At 35.6% G+C, this 22,386-nt stretch overlaps 1 protein-coding gene across 1 annotated transcript in view; it reads right to left on the bottom strand.

Annotated features, from left to right (window-relative positions):
* LOC111044275 overlaps nt 1-22,386 on the bottom strand; it is a 277,601-nt gene that overhangs the window by 214,687 nt on the left and 40,528 nt on the right. The gene's annotated exons all lie outside the window — the stretch shown is intronic.

Genomic DNA, 22,386 nt, shown 5'->3' with positions numbered 1-22,386 from the left:
GGATCCTGAATATATGTATTGCATGAGTTGAATTGCCCCAAAATATAACACCGTATGAAAGAAGAGAATGGAACACAGCAAAATAAACACTTTTAAGCGTTCCTGCATCAATCAATTTCTTCACGGTTCTAAGAACAAATACTGCCAAGTTTAGTTTGCTTTTTAGCTGGTCTAAATGAGGTCGCCAGGAGAGTTCAGAGTCCAGCACTACTCCAAGTACCTTTGCCTCGTTTGCTGAACCTATGTTTCCATCTCTCGTATCCAATACTGCTTTCCGAGCCGTCCTGAATGGAATCTGCATAGTCTTATTGTAATTTAGTACCAACATATTTGAGGCCAGCCATTCTTCTAGTTTCTGAAGAGCTCTTCTACTTTCAGATTCCTTATCATGCTGACTGTTACTTTTCAATTAAATACTTACATCATCAGCGTATAAAACACAGTGTGCTGGCTCAAGGTGTGGTGGCAAGTCGTTAATATATAGAAGGAAAAGCAAAAGACCAAGGACTGATCCCTGAGGGACCCCACTCCTCGCCTGTAACCATTCCGACTGATACACGAAAGAGTGAGACTGTATTTCCACCCGCTGATGTCTCTCATCAAAGTATGATACGGACCACTTGAGAACCTTGCCTTCAAATCATATAATTTCATCTTTTCCAATAAAATTTCAATGTTCACAAGATCGGCAATCAGACCACATAACCTGGATCCTCCATCCACAGAGCTCAGCACTTCATTTATAAAAGAAAAAAGCGCATCACCTGTAGAAGTGCTGGGCCTGAATCCAAACTGTTTATGGGACAGCAGTTTTAACTTGTTTAAGTACTTTCTTAATCTGTGGAGCACTACGTATTCGAATATCTCTAGAAATACAGGTGGATTGTCAATCGGTCTGTGATTTTCAGGAAGCTTGTGGTTACCTTTCTTATAAATGGGGACTACCTTAGAATATTTCAACTTTAACGGTACACAACCGGCTTTCATTGATCCATTAAAGGTATAAGTCAGAGGTTCAATTGTATATTATAGGATTTTTCATTTTTTAATGATTTAATTATCTTTCTGAGTTCTGTTCTACTTATTGGATCAACTTCTTTCAAGTGGAAAGTGCGCAACTGTTGATGAACACTTCTAAAGAACTTTAAAAATTAATCTACTCCAGTATATTTACAGATAGATTGTTGTATTATCAGAGGAGTATTTATAAAATAATTATTCAGTAAATCTGCAGATTCTTTGCCTCCTTTTATAATTCCAGTTTCATTGGCTATGTTTGTTTCTAATGTTGGAGCGGTACTCTTTCCTGTCTCAGTCTCAACTAGTTCCCATATTGCTCTTGTTTGATTTGAAGATTTTTTTATAAATGTACTAGCGGCAATTTTTTGGCAGCATTCAGGACATTTCTATAAGTATTTTCATAAATTCTGAAAAAGGATTCTAAGTTAAAGTATTTTATACCTGACGATGTAATTAAGTGAATCATAGTACCTACCGAAGACACAATAAATTCAATCATATTTAATATGATCGATCGAGCAGTCGTAGCGAGCAGACGTAGTTTTTTTTTTAGTGAGAGTAGTTGAGATAGTGTATGCAATAGTTAAAGTGCTGAGTTCAGTGTTTTGATTGTTGTGCGCGAGTTCAGTGCCCTGCGCCGAAAAATCAGTTCAGTGCTGAATTACCATCTAGTCCGGCTAAGGAATGTAAAGAATGTGAGGAATGTCGACTCCCAAAAGATTGCCAACCTTCCTACTGCCAGAGTTCGAAGAGGAGGAGGAAACAGAGGACGACGCAACTATGAGTCAACTAACACCGGCTAGGAGCGTTGAACCAGCGTCAATGACTGGAAACGTCAACACTTCCCCAGAATCGTTTCTAAAAACGAACCAACTGAAAACTGCAACGGAGCAGTTTTTGTACAATGCATGGAAAGAAGTCACTTTCCAACAGAGTGAAGAGAGAGAAAGAATGCATAAACTGGAAAAGGAGTTGGAGAGAGCACGGTTGGAGATTAATCAGCTGAAAGAGATATTTTCATCAGCATCTACAACCACACAGAATCTTCAATCTTCAGCTTCACATACAATGCAACCAGCATCTTCTAGAAGTAGCAATAAAAGTTATTCACCACCGAATTGGGAGGAAGAAGAGAAAATGGTAGCATCAGAGACTGCATGGATTCTCCCTAAACAAAAGAAGAGAAAAATCCGTGACTCACCAGAAAAAATAAGGCCTGCAACTGATTCTACAAGTATGAAACCGACAGAAAAGAGAAACAAGCCACCACCAGTCATATTAAGCAATATACAAGAGTATTCGAAAATTAAAGAGGCATTGAAATCGAAAAATCTCAATTTCAGTGCCAACATGATGAACAACAACCAGCTAAAATTGAATGTTGAAACTGAACAAGAATACAGAGATTTAACTAAGATGTTGAATGAAGCTAAATATGAATGGCACACGTACGAAAATAAACAAACTCGTCCAATTCGTGTCATGGCTAAAGAGCTTCATCCATCATGCGATCCAGAGGATATAAAGAACGATCTTCTAAGCAGAGGCTTTCAAATAATCAGTGCTGTCAACAAAATGAAAAAATTGAAGAAAGATGAAAAAGAACACATCATCAGACTTCCAATGTTCATGTTAACATTCAAGAATACAGAAGATACAAAAAGAATATTTGAAATTAAACATATTTGCTACATGGAAGTGAAAATTGAATCAATTAGAAGTAATAAAATGATTCCACAGTGTAAACGTTGTCAGCGGTTTGGTCATACACAGACATACTGTCAACATGAACCTGTGTGTGTGAAGTGTGCTGGAAAACACTGGACTATTTCGTGTACTAAGGCTAAAGAAACCCCAGCCAAATGTTTCAATTGTGCTGAGGCTCACCCAGCTAACTACAGAGGCTGTCTCATCGCAAAAGAACTTCAGAGAAGAAGAACTGAAAAAGGAAACCTAGTTAAAAGAAGTAGCGAAGTACCACATACAACTAAACAAAGAAACTTCACTTCAAAAAAGTACACTGGAGAAATATCCTATTCCCAAGTAACGAAACCCACTCCAAGCCTACAACAGGAGAGCCAACCAAAGCAACAACAACAACAACAACAACCAGTTCAAGTCAATAAGGTTTTGCAGGAAATTTTGAACAGTTTAAATATTCTTTCTGGACGACTTGACAGCTTGGAAGGGAAGAGTAAGAGTATCGAGAAGAAAACTAGAAAATGAATATTGCGAGCCAACAAGATATAAGGATTGCTACCTGGAATGCCAATGAAATAAATAATATCAATAATAATAGAAAACAAGAAATAGAAATATTTCTAAAGACACGAAATATAGATGTTTGCCTCATCTCTGAAACCCATTCAACTGAGCAGACTCACTTCAAAATCAATGGATATAATGTTTACGAAACTATTCATCCTCAAAATCAAGCAAGGGGTGGAAGTGCTGTAATAGTGAAGGAGAGTATTAAACACTATGAAGACTTCAGTATTCAAAGTAATGAAATACAGCTAACTGTAGTTGGAATAGAGTCCATCAACCAGAAAATACTTGTTGGAGCTGCATATTTTCCACCACGTTACAATTTAAAGAAAAATGATTATACAAATATTCTTCATCAGCTTGGAGATAGATTCATAGTGGGTGGAGATTTTAATGCCAAGCATAAGGATTGGGGTTCACGACTCACGACTACCAAAGGAAAAGAACTCAGAGAGGCTATCCAGGAGCTGGGCTGCGAATTCCATTCAACAGGGACACCTACGTATTGGCCAACAGATTTGAATAAAACTCCAGATCTTCTAGATTTCTTCATAACAAAGAGAATATCCAGTAATTTCATCGACATTGAAGAGAGCTTTGACCTGGATTCTGATCATTCAGCTGTAATTCTCACACTTAGTGAACGAATAATAAAGAAAGAATACAGACCAATGTTAGTCAACAGAACAACAGACTGGGAAGCTTTTAAAGTGGATTTGGAGAATGAAATCAACTTGAATATTCCACTTAGAACAACTGAGCAGCTAGATGAAGCCGCAGAAAATTTCATGTGGCAAATCCAGAAATCAGCCTGGAAAAACACCAGACAATATACCAGGAAAACAAAAGGATGCAATTACCCTCTGGAGATTCGACAACTTGTTTTAGAAAAACGAAGGGCAAGAAGAAGATGACAACAAACACGTGATCCTGCTGACAAAAATATCTTGAATAACAGAACACAACAATTATTGAGAAGAGAGATAAGGAAACTAACTGAGGAATCCATTAATAACTACCTTCAAAATTTGACAGCTGATGCCAGTACAGATTATTCATTATGGAAAGCAACAAAAAGAATTAAGCGGCCAATATTACAATCCCCTCCAATTAGAAAACCAGATGGTGCTTGGGCAAGAAATAACAGAGAAAAGGCAGATTTATTTGCTAATCATCTAGAAGAAATCTTCCAACCAAACAACATTCAATCTGAAATTGATCCTGAAGAAGATATAATGGATGATTTAGATACAGAGATTGATCCAGTTTCTATAAATGAGGTTCAAGAAGAAATGAAATATAATATGAATAACAAAAAAGCACCTGGGTTTGATCTGATTACAGGTGAAATCTTGAAGAAACTTCCAAGGAAAGGTATTGTCATGCTAACATACTTATTCAATGCATCACTCCGATTACAGCATTTTCCTACAATTCTGAAGGTGGCAGAAGTCATTATGTTGCAAAAGCCTGGGAAATGTCCTCAAGAGGCAAAATCATACCGCCCAATATCTCTTCTACCTGTAATTTCAAAGCTTTTTGAGAAATTGCTAATGAAGAGATTGACTCCCATCATAAGTAGCAGGAATCTGATACCAGCCTATCAATTTGGTTTCAGGCAGAAGCACTCAACCCTGAACCAAGTACATAGAATCACCAATGTAATAGAGAAGTCATTAGAGAAAAAATCTATATGTTCAGCAATCTTCCTTGATGTGGCACAGGCATTTGACAAAGTGTGGCATGAAGGACTGATCATTAAACTTCATAAAATTCTCCCCACTCAACTTGTAAAACTTTTAAAATCATACATCAACAACAGATTATTCAGAGTAAAACAAGGTGACGACGTCTCCGAATTGAAGGAAATAAGGGCTGGAGTTCCACAGGGTAGTGTTCTTGGACCAGTTCTTTATGTGCTGTACACAAGCGATCTTCCTGAATTGGATGCAGTGACAATAGCTACTTTTGCTGATGATACTGCAATACTGGCAGAAGGGGAAACAGTACAAGAAGCAGCCACAAAACTACAGAATGCTAGCAACAGATTCAGTGACTGGACCAAAAAATGGAGAATTCGATTAAATGAGATGAAGTCTATTCATATCAACTTCACAAACAAAATTATCAATGACCCGATTCGAATAAATCTGAATGGGAATGTAGTACCACACAGCAACACAGCAAAATACCTTGGAATGACTCTTGACGCCAAGTTGAAATGGAAAGAGCATATCAAGATGAAAAGGAGCGAGCTAGGACTCAAATACAGTAGAATCTATTGGCTGTTGGGCCGTCAATCACAACTCTCATTGGACAACAAGTTATTGATTTACAAACAAATTCTAAAACCTGTCTGGACGTATGGAATTCAGCTTTGGGGCTGCTCTAGAACATCTAACATCAGTCAGATTCAAACATTCCAAAACAAAGTACTGCAGAACATGGTGAATGCGCCCTGGTACATAAGGAACAGCGATTTGCACCGAGATCTGCACATCCCCTTGTGACCTGTGAGATAAGACGATTGGCAGCCCATCATGAGTCACGTCTTCATCAACACGACAACACCGAAGTCATCCAACTACTAGACAACACTGAACTCACTAGGAGGTTGAAGAGAACAAAGCCCTTCGAGTTGGTGTAGTGCTAGTGGAGTGATTAAAGTATATTGAAGAAAAGTGTAGTGAAATAATTTAAAGTAGTGAAATTATAGATTGGAACTGTAGGCTTCACTGGAAGACTTTAGCAATGAAAAATTAATTTAGGATAAGAAATAACAGAACAAAATTAATGGTTAGTCCTAGTGACTAGTTTTAATAGAAATAACAAAAAAAATATATATATATTTAATATTATTAGGTTGGTGACTGGCCTAACATTTGAAGTTGTTTTGCTACGAGTCGATCATAGCCTAATAATTCCAAGCATTCATTAGAATTCTAATATCAAATCCTTTCTCAAATTAAAAGCTGCTATTAGAAATGCTGTCAATCTACCTCAACTCTTCCTGTTTAGCCATTCAATAACCTCAAACTCAGAGAGTCTACATTTTCCAAGCAATGCTCTTCGGACACTCAACAATATCGGACAAACCTCCATGAAGTAAAATTGCATGAGCAACATGAACACTGTCTCCCCTCCCTTCCATGCAAGAAGTTGAGATATAAGAGTGAACCTCTGGCTTTAAAAGTCAAACTTATCTTTTTCACTTTCCTTGCCCTATTACCATAGGTAAGGAAAGTATTGCCATAGAGAAACAATAGCATAAGAAGCTTACGCTACTATGCTATATGCTATATGCTAATATGCTATACACTAATATGCTATATGCTATACACTAATATGCTATACGCTATATGCTAATATGCTATACACTATATGCTACTATGCTATAAGCTATACACTAATATGCTATATGCTATATGCTATATGCTATACACTATACGCTAATATGCTATACGCTATACGCTATACGCTAATATGCTATATGCTATAAGCTATATGCTACTATGCTATATGCTACTATGCTATACACTATACACTAATATGCTATACACTATATGCTATACACTATACGCTAATATGCTATATGCTAATGCTATATGCTATATGCTATACGCTATACACTACTAAGCTACATGCTATATGCTAATATGCTATACGCTAATATGCTATACACTATATGCTAATATGCTATATGCTAATATGCTATATGCTATATGCTAATATGCTATACGCTACTATGCTATGAGCTATACACTAATATGCTATACACTAATATGCTATATGCTATTATGCTATACGCTATACACTACTATGCTATACATTGTATGCTAATATGCTATATGCTATACACTATACGCTACAATGCTATAAGCTATACACTAGTATGCTATATGCTAATATGCTATACGCTATATGCTACTATGCTATACACTATACGCTACTATGCTATACACTATACGCTTCTTTGCTATACACTATACACTACTAAGCTACATGCTATATGCTAATATGCTATATGCTATACGCTACTATGCCATACACTATACGCTTCTTTGCTATACGCTATACACTACTAAGCTACATGCTATATGCTATACGCTATATGCTATACGCTATACGCTATATGCTACCATGCTATATGCTATACGCTATACGCTATACGCTATACGCTACTATGCTATGAGCTATACACTAATATGCTATACACTCTACACTACTATGCTATACACTATACACTACTAAGCTACATGCTATATGCTATATGCTACTATGATATACACTATACTCTACTATGCTGTATGCTATATGCTATAAGCTATACACTAATATGCTATACGCTATACTCTACTATGCTGTATGCTATATGCTAATGCTATATGCTATAAGCTATATGCTACTATGTTAAAAGCTATACACTAATTTGCTATATACTAATATGCTATACGCTGATATGCTATACACTATATGCTAATATGCTATACGCTGATATGCTATACACTATATGCTATACACTATATGCTACTATGTTAAAAGCTATACACTAATATGCTATATGCTATATGCTATAAGCTATACACTAGTATGCTATATGCTAATGCTATATGCTATATGCTATATGCTACTATGTTAAAAGCTATACACTAATATGCTATACGCTATACACTAATATGCTATACACTATACGCTAATATGCTATATGCTATATGCTAATATGCTATACACTAATATGCTATATGCTATTATGCTATACGCTATACGCTAATATGCTATACACTAATATGCTATATGCTATAAGCTATACACTAGTATGCTATATGCTAATATGCTATATGCTATATGCTACTATGTTAAAAGCTATACACTAATTTGCTATATACTAATATGCTATACACTATATGCTATACGCTATACTCTACTATGCTATACGCTATACAATAATATGCTATACGCTGATATGCTATACACTATTCCCTACTATGCTATACGCTAATATGCTATACACTCTACACTACTATGCTATACACTATACGCTACCATGCTATAAGCTATACACTAATATGCTATATGCTACTATGATATACACTATACTCTACTATGCTATACACTATACGCTACCATGCTATAAGCTATACACTAATTTGCTATATACTAATATGCTATACGCTATATGCTACTATGTTAAAAGCTATACACTTATATGCTATACACTATTCCCTACTATGCTATACGCTATATGCTACCATGCTATATGCTATATGCTAATGCTATATGCTATACGCTATACAATAATATGCTATACGCTAATATGCTATACGCTACTATGCTATATGCTATATGCTAATATGCTATACACTAATATGCTATATGCTATACACTAATATGCTATACGCTATATGCTAATATGCTATACACTATATGCTACTATGCTATAAGCTATACACTAATATGCTATATGCTATATGCTAATATGCTATACACTAATATGCTATACACTATACACTAATATGCTATACGCTATACGCTACTATGCTATATGCTATATGCTATTATGCTCTACGCTATACACTAATATGCTATACACTATACGCTACTATGCTATACACTATACGCTACCATGCTATAAGCTATACACTAATATGCTATACGCTACTATGCTATACACTATATGCTATACACTATACGCTACCATGCTATAAGCTATACACTAGTATGCTATATGCTATACACTATACGCTACTATGCTATATGCTACTATGTTAAAAGCTATACACTTATATGCTATACACTTTACGCTACTATGCTATATGCTATTATGCTATATGCTATAAGCTATACACTAGTATGCTATATGCTATAAGCTATACACTAATATGCTATATGCTAATATGCTATACGCTAATATGCTATATGCTATATGCTAATATGCTATACACTAATATGCTATACGCTATACGCTAATATGCTATACGCTATATGCTAATATGCTATACACTATACGCTACTATGCTATAAGCTATACACTAATATGCTATATGCTATATGCTAATATGCTATACACTATACGCTAATATGCTATACGCTATACTCTACTATGCTATACGCTATACGCTATTATGCTATACGCTATATGCTACTATGCTATACGCTATATGCTACTATGTTAAAAGCTATACACTAATATGCTATATGCTATATGCTAATATGCTATACACTAATATGCTATATGCTATATGCTAATATGCTATATGCTATATGCTAATATGCTATACACTAATATGCTATACACTATACGCTAATATGCTATATGCTATACACTTATATGCTATACACAATTACGCTATTATGCTATACGCTATATGCTACTATGCTATATGCTATATGCTACTATGTTAAAAGCTATACACTAATATGCTATACGCTATATGCTACTATGCTATACGCTATATGCTACTATGTTAAAAGCTATACACTAATATGCTATATGCTATATGCTAATATGCTATACGCTATATGCTACTATGTTAAAAGCTATACACTTATATGCTATACACTATACGCTACTATGCTATACGCTATATGCTACTATGCTATATGCTATATGCTACTATGTTAAAAGCTATACACTAATATGCTATATGCTATATGCTACTATGCTATACGCTATATGATACTATGTTAAAAGCTATACACTTATATGCTATACGCTTTATGCTACTATGCTATACGCTATATGCTACTATGTTAAAAGATATACACTGATATGCTATATGCTATATGCTACTATGCTATACGCTATATGCTACTATGCTATATGCTATATGCTACTATGCTATATGCTATATGCTATACGCTATATGCTACTATGCTATATGCTATATGCTACTATGCTATATGCTATATGCTACTATGCTATATGCTATATGCTACTATGCTATACGCTATATGCTACTATGTTAAAAGCTATACACTAATATGCTATACGCTATATGCTACTATGCTATACGCTATACGCTACTATGCTATACGCTATATGCTACTATGTTAAAAGCTATACACTAATATGCTATATGCTATATGTTATCATGCTATACGCTATACGCTAATATGCTATATGCTATACACTAATATGCTATACACTATACGCTACTATGCTATACGCTATATGCTACTATGCTATACGCTATATGCTATTATGCTAATATGCTATACACTAATATGCTATATGCTATATGCTATAATGCTATACGCTATACGCTAATATGCTATATGCTATACGCTAATATGCTATACACTATATGCTACTATGCTATACGCTATATGCTACTATGATATACGCTATACGCTAATATGCTATATGCTATACACTAATATGTTATACGCTATATGGTAATATGCTGTACACTCTACACTACTATGCTATACATTGTATGCTAATATGCTATACTCTATATGCTAATATGCTATGCGATATATGCCACTATGCTATACACTATATGCTACTATGATATACTCTATACTCTACTATGCTATACGCTATATGCTACCATGCTATATGCTATAAGCTACTATGTTATAAGCTATACACTAATATGCTATACGCTAATATGCTATACGCTATATGCTAATATGCTATACACTATAGCATAAGCTATATGCTAATATGCTATGCTATACGCTACTATGCTATAAGCTATACACTAATATGCTATACACTATATGCTAATATGCTATACGCTATATGCTAATATGCTATACGCTATATGCTAATATGCTATACGCTATATGCTAATATGCTATACACTATATGCTACTATGCTATACACTATACGCTACTATGCTATACGCTATATGCTAATATGCTATACACTATACGCTACTATGCTATATGCTATATGCTAATATGCTATACACTATACGCTACTATGCTATATGCTATATGCTAATATGCTATACACTATATGCTACTATGCTATATGCTACTATGCTATACACTATACGCTAATATGCTATATGCTATACGCTAATATGCTATATGCTATACGCTAATATGCTATATGCTATACGCTACTATGCTATATGGTAATATGCTATACACTATACGCTAATATGCTAAACACTTTACGCTAATATGCTATATGCTATACGCTAATATGCTATATGCTATACGCTACTATGCTATATGCTATCTGCTAATATGCTATACACTATATGCTACTATGCTATACTCTAATATGCTATGCCTACGCTATGTTTCTCTATGGTATTGCTTTCCAAAAAAATTAAGGTTATCTTATTTCAAGTTTTATATAAGTTTCTAGGTCCCCTGAGTCCAAAAACATGATTTTTGGGTATAGGTCTGTGTGTGTTAGTGTGTTTTTGTATGTGAACATATTCACAGTTATCTGTGATAACTCCATCCCTAATTGACCGATTGACTTGAAATTTTAAACTTGGAGGTCCTTATACCATGAGGATCTGACAATAAGAAATTCAATTCAAAATGGCAGAGAAAAGGGCAGATAATGAAAAAATACATGTTTTTCAGGATTTTATCAAAAACGGCTCTCACGATTTCCTTCAAATTTATACCATGGATAGCTATTTATAAGCCCTATCAACTGACATGAGTCTCATTTCTGGGAAAATTGCAGGAGCTATGTAATATTATTGGGCAAAATGGATTTTGTTAAATTTCTTTTTTTTCTATTGATCAATACTATAGCCATCTAGTCTAAAGACTAATGAGCTAATTTTTCTATCCTAAATTACTACTTGGAAAATTGAACAGTGAATTTACTCATTAGGAACTCTTACTGCTATTGTTTAATTAATATGTACACTTATTGACTGCACTATAGAAGCTAGATTCACTCAATCACTGTTCTGCTATTTCACTGGACACTACTTGAACAAGCACTACACTAGTTCAAACGGTTTCCTCCTTTTGAGCCTACGCACCAACCCTCCATTGTCTACCAGCTGGATCGCCTCGACGTTGTCATGTTGGTGCAGTCGCCCCTCGTGCATCTCCGCATGCCTCTGGATCTTGGTGTACACCAGGTCGACGTGCAGGTCTCTATGAAGATCGCTGTTCCTGACATACCAAGGAGCATCCACAATGTTCCTTAGCACTTTGTTTTGAAAACGTTGTATGACATTGATGTTGCTGTCTTTGGTACACCCCCAAAGTTGTATACCATAAGTCCATACTGGCATATCTGTTTGTACAGAAGTACTTTGTTTCGGATTGAAAGGATGGAGTTTCTTCCGATCAGTCAATACAGCTTCTTATATTTGATTCCAAGCTCTTCTCTCTTCTTCTTGACATGGGCCTTCCAGCGAAGCTTTGCGTCCAAGGTCATACCCAGATACTTGGCATCATTAGCATATGGTACAACTTGGTTGTTGATAGTTGTTGGTATGGGCAGGTCCTTCTTATTGGTAAAATTGATGTGAATCGACTTTGTTCCATTCAATTTCATTCTCCACTTTCCAGTCCAATCTTGAATTTTGTTGATGGATCTCTGTAGTTTCTCTGTTGAAATATGAATATCACTGTCTACTGACTGTGTCGTCTGCAAATGTTGCTGTAGTATTCTCATCAAGGCTGGGAATATCGCTGGTATAGAGTAGATAAAGAACTGGTCCCAGAACACTGCCTTAAGGAACTCCTGCTTTGATTTCCTTCAAATCAGAATATGAACTTTCATGCCTGACCCTAAAGTATCTGTCAGTGAGATAGGATTGTAGTATATCTGTATATTGCTTTGGTAGCACTTTTTTGAGCTTGAAAATGAGACCTTCATGCCATACTTTATTAAAAGCTTGCCCTATATCAAGGAAAGCTGCTGAACAAACTTTTTTCTCTTCTAAGCACTTCTCTATTACATTCATAATCCGATGCACTTAATCTATTGTTGAGTGTTTCGCTCTGAAGCCAAATTGGTGATTTGGAATTATGTGCTGTCTCTCAATTATTGGTTCTAGCCTACTAAGTAAAATCCTTTCAAACAACTTGGATAGGACCGGTAACAATGATATTGGCCTATATGATGATACTTCATGTGGCTCTTTACCTGGCTCCAGTAGCATTATAACCTCTGCTACTTTCCATATTCCTGGTACGAATTTTAGTCTGAAAGAAGCATTCAAAATGTTTGTTCGATCCACTATTGCTTTCCTTAGTAGGTGTTTGAGGACTGAGCCGGTTGGAGTTGGTGATTTTGGTGAGTTGAAACTAGTTGTAATAAAACTAGAGGGTACTTGATAATCGACTTCACATTGAATTCCTATGATCATTTCAATTGCTCTTGAAGAAAAATAAGAATTACGTGTTGAGATACTAAATGGTTTTGGGAAATCATAAGAAGAGGATGGAGGTAATACTCATTTATAATAAAAGTTGAATGATATGGAGGAGGAGGAGGAGGAGTAGGGGATGCTGGAGTAGGAGGAGGATAAGGACGAGATTGAGAAAGACTATGTGTATGACCAAATAGATAATGTACAGAGGAGAAACAGGAAGAAAAAGAAGGAGAAGTGGGGAGGAAAATTTGCTAAGGACGAAGAAGGAAAAACCTGATAAATGAGTGTGGATCAGAATGAGAAGGAGAAGAAGAAGAAGAAGAAGAAGAAGAAGAAGAAGAAGAAGAAGAAGAAAAAGAAGAAGAAGAAGAAGAAATAGGTGTTTGAGGACTGAGCCGGTTATCATGTCAAATCCAGGGTTTTTTTTTGTTATTTAGATCTCTTATTTCTCTTTTGACTTCTTCTACTGTGACACGCATTATCTCTTGATTCGGCTGTAAGATATTCTCATCCGCTTCTAAAGTTTCCTCTTCACCTGAGTTGATTGGCTGGAAAACGTTTATAAAATGATCCGCAAATGTCTGTGCCTTTTCATCACTACTCCTTGCCCATTGTCTGTCCTGCTTTCTGAGAGGAGGAGATTGTTGAATGGTTCGTTTTATTTTTTTAGCTGCCTTCCAGAGTGAGTAGTCCGTACTGGATTAATTGATTCATCCTTGATACATTGAATCTCTTTCCTTAGTTCTTGAGTTAGATTGTTCAAAACTCTTTTGTCTTGGGGGGAACGTGATTGCTGCCATCTCCTTCTAGCTCTTCGTTTTTCAACAATAAATTCTCTGATTTCCGCTGGGTAATTATTTCCAGTGGTTCTTCTTCTGATTTGTGGGGTATTACACCATGCTGCCTGTTGGATATCAGTCACAAACTGCTCCAACTCCCGATCAATAATTATGTTCTTCGTTCCTTAATGGTGAGTTCAATTCTATTCTTTCCTCCAGCATCTGTTGGAAGCCATCCCAATCAGTGCGGCTATTTGCTAACGCAGGACAAGTATTTTCCTTCCGTAGAATTGAATCACTCAGAGTCATAATGATGGATGAGTGGTCGGAATTAAGGTCGAAACTATCCTCTAAATGCAAATAATTAACTGATATATTTTTTAGCAGGAAGAAATCTATGAGATCTGGGATTTTCCTCGTATCGGTGGGCCAGTAGGTTGGTTTACCAGTTGAAAGAGCTCCGCACCTCATCTCTTTCATTGCTTCGAAGAGCTGTCTTCCCTTGTGAGTTGTTAAGCGCGATCCCCAATGCACGTGCTTTGCATTAAAATCACCACCAAGAATGAATTTTTCTCCTAACATATCAAGCAATGTCGAATACTCCTCTCTTCTGATGGAATATCTGGGAGGACAGTAAATAGCTGCAACAACGAAGTGATAATTTGCTGCTTGAACTGCTACACCTATCAATTGAATTCTATCACTTTCATGTTTCACTTCTTCATGATGTTGTAGATTGCCTTTTAATTTGATAAACGATTGATTTGTTAAGTGAGTGAGTTTCAGATATAAGACATATATCTATTTTTTCTATGTCTAGAACTGCTTCTAACTCCTGTTGCCGTTGTAACAATCCATTCGCGTTCCATTCCATTATTTTTAGTGAATGAATCATTTGAATTTCAGTAGTCTACTCTGTTCTAACTTCTGAAATTTGGATTGTAGTATGGTGATTATTTGCTCTTGTCTATCCAGTTTTGCCAAGATTAGCTGCAAAATATTATTGGTGCCTTCTTCTACTTCACTTTTTGGCTCTTCCATTTTCGATCTATCTTCTTTTGAGACAATCTGGGCGAAAGTCAATTTCTTAACTGCAGTACCATTTTTTAGATTGTGAGCTTCTGTATTTTCCGTGATTTTTGGTGGATATTTTGAATGATTTTCTTTCGTAAATCTGCAATAATTTTTGTTTCAGTAGAATTCCTGATTTTTTGCAATTCGATTGCAACAGTGCAATCTCGATAGCTGGCTGGATGTGCTTCACCGCAATGAATACATTTTGGTAGAGTATCGTTGAGTTTCAAACATTCCTTTGTTTGGTGTTTACCTGCACACTCAACACACCTAGGCTCCTTGTTACAATATTTTTGAGTGTGGCCATATGCTTGGCAACGTTTGCATTGCGGTATCAGATTGGCCTTCTTCAATGCTTCAACTTCCACTCTACAGCCAAATATATTTTTCAATTCAAATACTGTTTTTATATCTTCTTCAGGGCTGAATGATACCATGAACATATCTAATGGTTCTCTTGTCTTCCACCTCAGCTTGTTTACAACTTCTAGAACTTTCAATCCTTATACTTTCAAATCTTCCAGAATCATTTCTGTACTACAAGAGTGATGAAGCTTTTTAATCATCACTCTTATTGGTCTCGACTGTTTATCTTCATAGGAGTGCCAGTTGAGCCCATCTTTAATCAATTCTCTGGTAATATTCCGATAAGTTTCTGAATCAACTGCATTAACTTTAAATGTTTCTTCACTTAACAGTTTCATCCTAAATTTGTCAGCTGGTGACACTTTTTTCAAACTCGTAACAAGTACATTCAGATTCTTAATACCATCCTCAATGATTGGCGGTGGTGGCATTTCTTTCTTCTTCCTCTTCTCCTTCTCACTGATTGGTCACGGAATGGAGCTCCGCCCCATTTATGCAAAGTTTGACTTTAGATTTCCAATTATCAGGTCTCAGATATAATTTAAACAAAAAATTCTAGTGGAAACGATTGAGCATGGACATCTCTTAAATTAATGCTCAGTAACATTTTCACCTGAAATTGAAAATAAGCTTGAAATTTGAGAAAATGTAATTATTCAATTGCAAACTGTTGGCAACTGTTGATTCTAGTAAATCATTCACTATGAAGAGATAGCAGATCTCGTGTGTATCCAGCGTTATTGACCTGTCACCAGCTGGCTCAGATCTTTGACTTGAGATGCGCGTTTACACTAGCGTCAGGTGATCGATTTTCATAACGGCAAGGAAAGTTGTGTGAGTGCGCCACACCAGATTTTTTGAGTTCTGGCGATGGGATGCTAAGCTTCCTCTTCTTGGTAGCCCACTTAGTACGAGTTCTGATCCATTCAGTTTCTTTAGCCAATTCTTATTCACTTGTCGAGTAGTTCTCGGCTGCTGAGCTGGTAGGCTGTGGGCTATGGATCTTTTTCTCAATATTGAGAAATCTTTTTCCAAATCCTGCATTTTTTGCAAGAGTTCGGCGTTGCTTCTCTCTAGCTCCTTCCTCTTCTCATCAGATTCCTTCCAGGCGATGAAAAGTACCTGCTCAGCTGAAGATTTGGGTTTATTTGCTTTTATGTATTGATCCGGTGAACACTGGATTTCTGGTGCATTTGCCATGTTGTTGGTGTTCATGCTCTCCTTAGTGGCTTCCTTTTCTTCTTGCTCTGATGCAGGAAAACTTAGTTGCTTCACTAAGTCGGACATAGTGCGATTTCGTTACCATATATTTCAAACAGCACTCGTAATCAACACTCACGCACACGGAAACGCGAACGGAGCTATATTACCGCCGAGAAAAGCAGGTCGCTTTGCTTGCATAAAATACCGCGGTTGACGACCAATACTCGATAAAATATTTTTATTCCACTTTTAATCGCGAACAAACTGCTGACTCACTACTTCTACACTACACTATTACTACTCCACTATACGTCCGTTCACTACGAGTCCTAGCGCAATACTGTGAGTTAAATTTCTATCACGATTTTCTTGAAAATTACGTGACCGATTTTTTTTCAAATTCATACCCTGTATCAACTCTATCAGCTCTATCAACTGTCATGAGTCTCCTTTCTAGGAAACTAATAAGGGGTCCACCCCATCCTTGAGAAAAATGGACTTTGTAACCTCCTTCTCGTGCATGAGGTAGGCAGGTAGAGCAGCTTATTCAAAAGAACACATAGTCGAGATATTTTATCTGTAGAACAGCTGTTTTGACGACTTTTAAAAAATCATCTAAATCCACAATTTTTACACAAAGAGAATCTATACTTATAAAATTCTTATCTCACTGATCACGATTTCTGGAAAACTATAGGATGGATTGCAACAAAACTTGGAATATAGCTTTCTCATACGTCCTAGGTGCTCACTAAGAAATCTTTTGGCGATGTTTCAACTCTAAAGGTGATTTTTAAGGGTGTGAAGTTCGTCTTCTAGCATGTATATTCTTCTTCTCCCAATCTCTTAATTATGATAATTGAAATGTCTATATCATATGTTACTATAGAGCTATAATCTAGAGAGAGTAATTCCACAAAACCGTTGTTGACTACTGGCAACTAATTTAATAACTTTTTCAGGTTGGCATTAAGTTGACATGACTTCATCAGGTTGGCAACAAGTTAAAGAATTAATTGAAATGCATTTATCGAGAACAAATTTATTGGGCACTGCTGCTTCAATCGGAGCTATACCTTGGAGTATAGATAATTTTTATTTTTCATAAAACAAACTTTTATGACTGGAGTTGCTTCAATTAATTCATCCTATTCTATCAAGACTAATTTTGTTTGTATATCCGACATCGCGAAAACTGTTTAAACAATTCAGTATGAAATATGGAGGCTATTATTTAAACTTCAGAAGTGTCCGTTGTGGAATCTATTTGCAAAGAATGAGGAAACTCGGCCAAAATATAACTTGGGCGAAAGAAAGGGGTTATTTATTAGAACGGCCAAATAGCTGTTGTTGCTTTTCCTAATGTAAAAATATCTTCCATAGAAGTGAGGCGCTTTTCCCATGAATCAAATATTCCCAAACATTGTTTGTTTGTTCTAAAAATATTAGAGAATATGCATAATAGTTCGTTGACTGTCAGTATTCCTCATTAATAGCATCAATGCTCCCCACTCAAACAATGCTGACACATTGATGTGAATCTTACTATAATTTGGTTACTTTGGATCAGATGAAGATAATAATGTTACTAGCAGGTAACCCGTGCTTCGCAAGGGTCTATTCTAAAACTTGACGTAATAAAATCCAGAAGAATTGAAAATAGGCCTATAATAATCCTCGGTTGATTAAGAATTTATGAGCAGCATTTCAAGTAAATCAGTCCAGTAGTTCAGACGTGATGATGCGTCAAACATAATCTCCCTATCCTCCACGTGTGTATACGTCTTTGAGCCAGTTCTTTCCTCTATTATAGTATAGAAGATGATAGATAGATTGATATATCATCCATTTATCTATCATCTTCTATACTATGATAAAGGAAATGAATGAGAATAAATTTTGAAAGGTTTGAGATATCGATGTGCGGTTTTCACCATACCTTTTCTCTGGAAATCCTGTATCGGAATCATGTATCATAAGACCACCTTTCAATTAAAAAAATAAGTTGTATTCAAAATGGTGGTTCCAAAATGGCGGAAAAAATTATGGTGCGACGGAAAACCTGTTTTTATCATTCGAAAAGGATCCCCAATCATACCTATCTTCTAATTTCCCATTTAAGAGAAATGTTCTGCTTCCTTACAACAACTGAAAGCATGACAAATAATTGAAAACTTGAAAAACTGAAAACTTGATGTAATCAAATATTAAAGAATTTAAAATAGGTTTATAACCATCCTCGGTTAAGCAAGAGTCTATATGCAAAATTTCAAGTTAATCAGTCCAGTAGTTCAGACGTGATGATGCGTCAAACATAATTTTCCTATACTACTTTACACCAGTATACATACGTATATAATCCAGTACTTCAATATAGGTAATAAAATTTTCTAATTCCGACCATATGATTTGGTGATTTTTTTATGAAATCGTATGTACTATTAATGGAGTTTGATCATCAATTCTGAAAAATCTAGAAGGAAAATTGAAATTTGGGCTTCCAGGTGCACGAGATTGACATTTTTAGAATCTATGTTCGAAATTAGGAGATCTAAATCATTCCTGTTTTTCCGGTATGCAATCCACAAGTTGACATGTTTTGATGCGAACAAACACAACCCTACTCTCTCTTATTATATAGATAATAATAATAATAATAATAATAATATCAATAATATCGAGTGACCTGGCTGGCTCAAGTCTGGTGTCAGAGTTTTCAGGTCGCAGCTGATCAATTCCAGGGCCTCTGACATGACCTAACGACTGCTTTTTAGGCAGCCGGGACCGACGACTTAACGTGTCCATCCGAAACACGGATTATATAGATGATCGCCACTGTTTCAATTTCAATCATGTCTGACATTTTTGCTTTTGATGCCAGCTGTTATTATTATATGAAATAAGCTCACATTGAATGAAATCATAATCATTGAAGTCAATTATACTAGGAAAGCAATTTCTGTTTGAATATGTGTGCTTGTGGATATGTATGTATGTCGGATGGATCTCGAAACGGCTCTAACGATTTTTAATAAATCAGCTGAAGCTCCTTGAGAGAGGATTATTGATCCCTCAAGTAGCAGCTGATCAGAAAAAAGTTTCCATAATCTGTTGAAAACGTGAGAGAGTGTGTGCAAATGAAAAAGATTACAATAGCTGTAGTTGAGTCAACAAATTTGGCGACCTAATTAATTTGAAACATTACAGTATTCATGGAACATCTGGGAGAATAGATTCAGAAAGTGACCGGATTATAGCAAAAAAAAAATTAAAATCGATCTCTCCAAACAAATGGTGGTTGAATGTAATGTTTATTGTGAGGTGATAGAAATGCGACTAATTTCTTGAGCTTCTGTTGTATTGGTTCATCTGTTGCTCTATGTTTGTACGCAGCCATTGCCTTGAGAGAGCCAGTTTCACTGTCTGTTAATTCATTATCCGGACTAAATACCACGAGAACCAATGAGAGAAGCCTTCTATTAAAAAACCCTGCTCTGATTAATTCTCATGAAATTCAATCCTGATTTAAATTGAGCAGGCTTTTGTGCTACTGGGCCTGATATTTTCATGTTTCAATATCAGCTAAAAACGAAATCGAAAAAAAAAACATAATATCCCATCAGCTGGTCCTATTTCCTTACATAATGTCATTACATGACACAAGACAAACCTATTGATATTGAAAGATCACAATACTAAAGTTGTCAATCCTATTATAGAGCAATTTCTGTATATGGTTATATGGTTATGTATGTCCAACGGATCTCGAAAACAGTTCTAACGATTTTCACAAAATTTGGAACATAGTAGGTTCATGATATAAAAAATCGATTGCACTAGGTCTTATCCCTGGGAAACTCGCTGAAGGACATGAAAAGGATAATAATTATTCATTCTTGGAAAAACAGATGGTAATTTCTTCGTCTGTCGATAACAGAAGATGCGAGTGGCTGTGTAGGAGAGAGATAGAATCCAGCTGTTGAATCTAGAAATTTCAATCGACTTGATCAAAATAATCTGATTTGTTGACATGATATGGTATATCATCCTAAAGTAGAGTACCCATATCATAATTTTCTAATAAGTTAATCATTATTCTACAATTTTAAGTGATTAGTGAGTGTCTTTTGTTATTCAATTTGGTCTGTAAACAATCTAAATCATAACTTTTCTGTTTTCAAATGTTTGGATTAGAATTTGATCTGAATTCAAGTGTACGGAACATAACCTACTTTTTGGACTATTTATAGTGTTTAAATCAAAATTCGGGGGGCTGTGCCTGTTAGTCCTTCCCCAATCATTTTAAATAATTGTGTTCTGTTTATCAATAAATAAGCAACAAGCGAAGTTCGGTGCCCCGATATTTTAGATAGAAATTAAATTGAGTCATATGTTAGTTTACATCCAAATTTTCATCCCTAAGCTTTTGGTTTCAAGCTAAGATCAAAGAAAGAAATCATATAATGGTAGTCAATAATCAAAGTGATTGAATATTATAAACTCTATTCAGATTTATGCAAATTCATCCCACTTTAATATTTATGATAGTGAAGTTTAGGACATGAGGAATCAGCCACAATTAATGTTATACTAACTATTATGAATGGACTCTTTTGTATGAATGGACTTCCATGAAAGAAAGAATCAGTGGATTGACTGCTTTTACACTTTTGAATAAGTGCAAACGAAAATTAAGCGTCATGCTATGCCAAAAAATTCAGAATAAGCAAGAGATCCATGGATACGGGAGTCATAAAATCCCGATTCAACTTAATTTGGAATTTAATCTTCAATTGCATCAAGCAAAAGCAAAAAAATAACATGATCACTGCTAATTTGATAACTGTCAACGGGATATATTAATTGTCAATGAATAAATTCGAGGTCGACTCTTAAGCCCCGCCCAATATTCTAAAAAATCTCTGCAATTGGACTACTATTCTACAGAGCAGTTCCAACACATCAATTAATTATTCAAATGATTTGACTCAATAATTTTCATGTCAAGTTGTGGCCTAATCTCAAAAACGTTTATAACAATTCTGTTAGAATTTAGATTATAAATATTTCACAAAAATAATCTTATCTTTTAATTCCCGTAGCGAAGCACGGGTGCCCTGCTAGTGTACTCTGAAAAAAACTCGTAAAATACAAGAGTATGATCATAGTATCAAATATGTAGCCGCCATTCCTCATTATGTTATTCCCCTGAATTATTCTCGTTTAAGAATGAGGATTAGAGTTCAACGAGCAAGGAAAGTTGTGTGCGTGTACAACACCAGATTTTTCTATCTAAGAGTTTGGATAAGATTCAACATCACTCCGCTGCTCAAACCGTTTATACTTTAGATGGAATTCTGCT

This window comes from Nilaparvata lugens, chromosome 9 (genome assembly GCF_014356525.2).
Source record: "Nilaparvata lugens isolate BPH chromosome 9, ASM1435652v1, whole genome shotgun sequence".
NCBI lineage: Eukaryota > Metazoa > Arthropoda > Insecta > Hemiptera > Delphacidae > Nilaparvata > Nilaparvata lugens.
The sequence above is the reverse complement of the archived record's forward strand: the minus strand, read 5'-3'. Positions and strand labels throughout refer to the sequence as shown.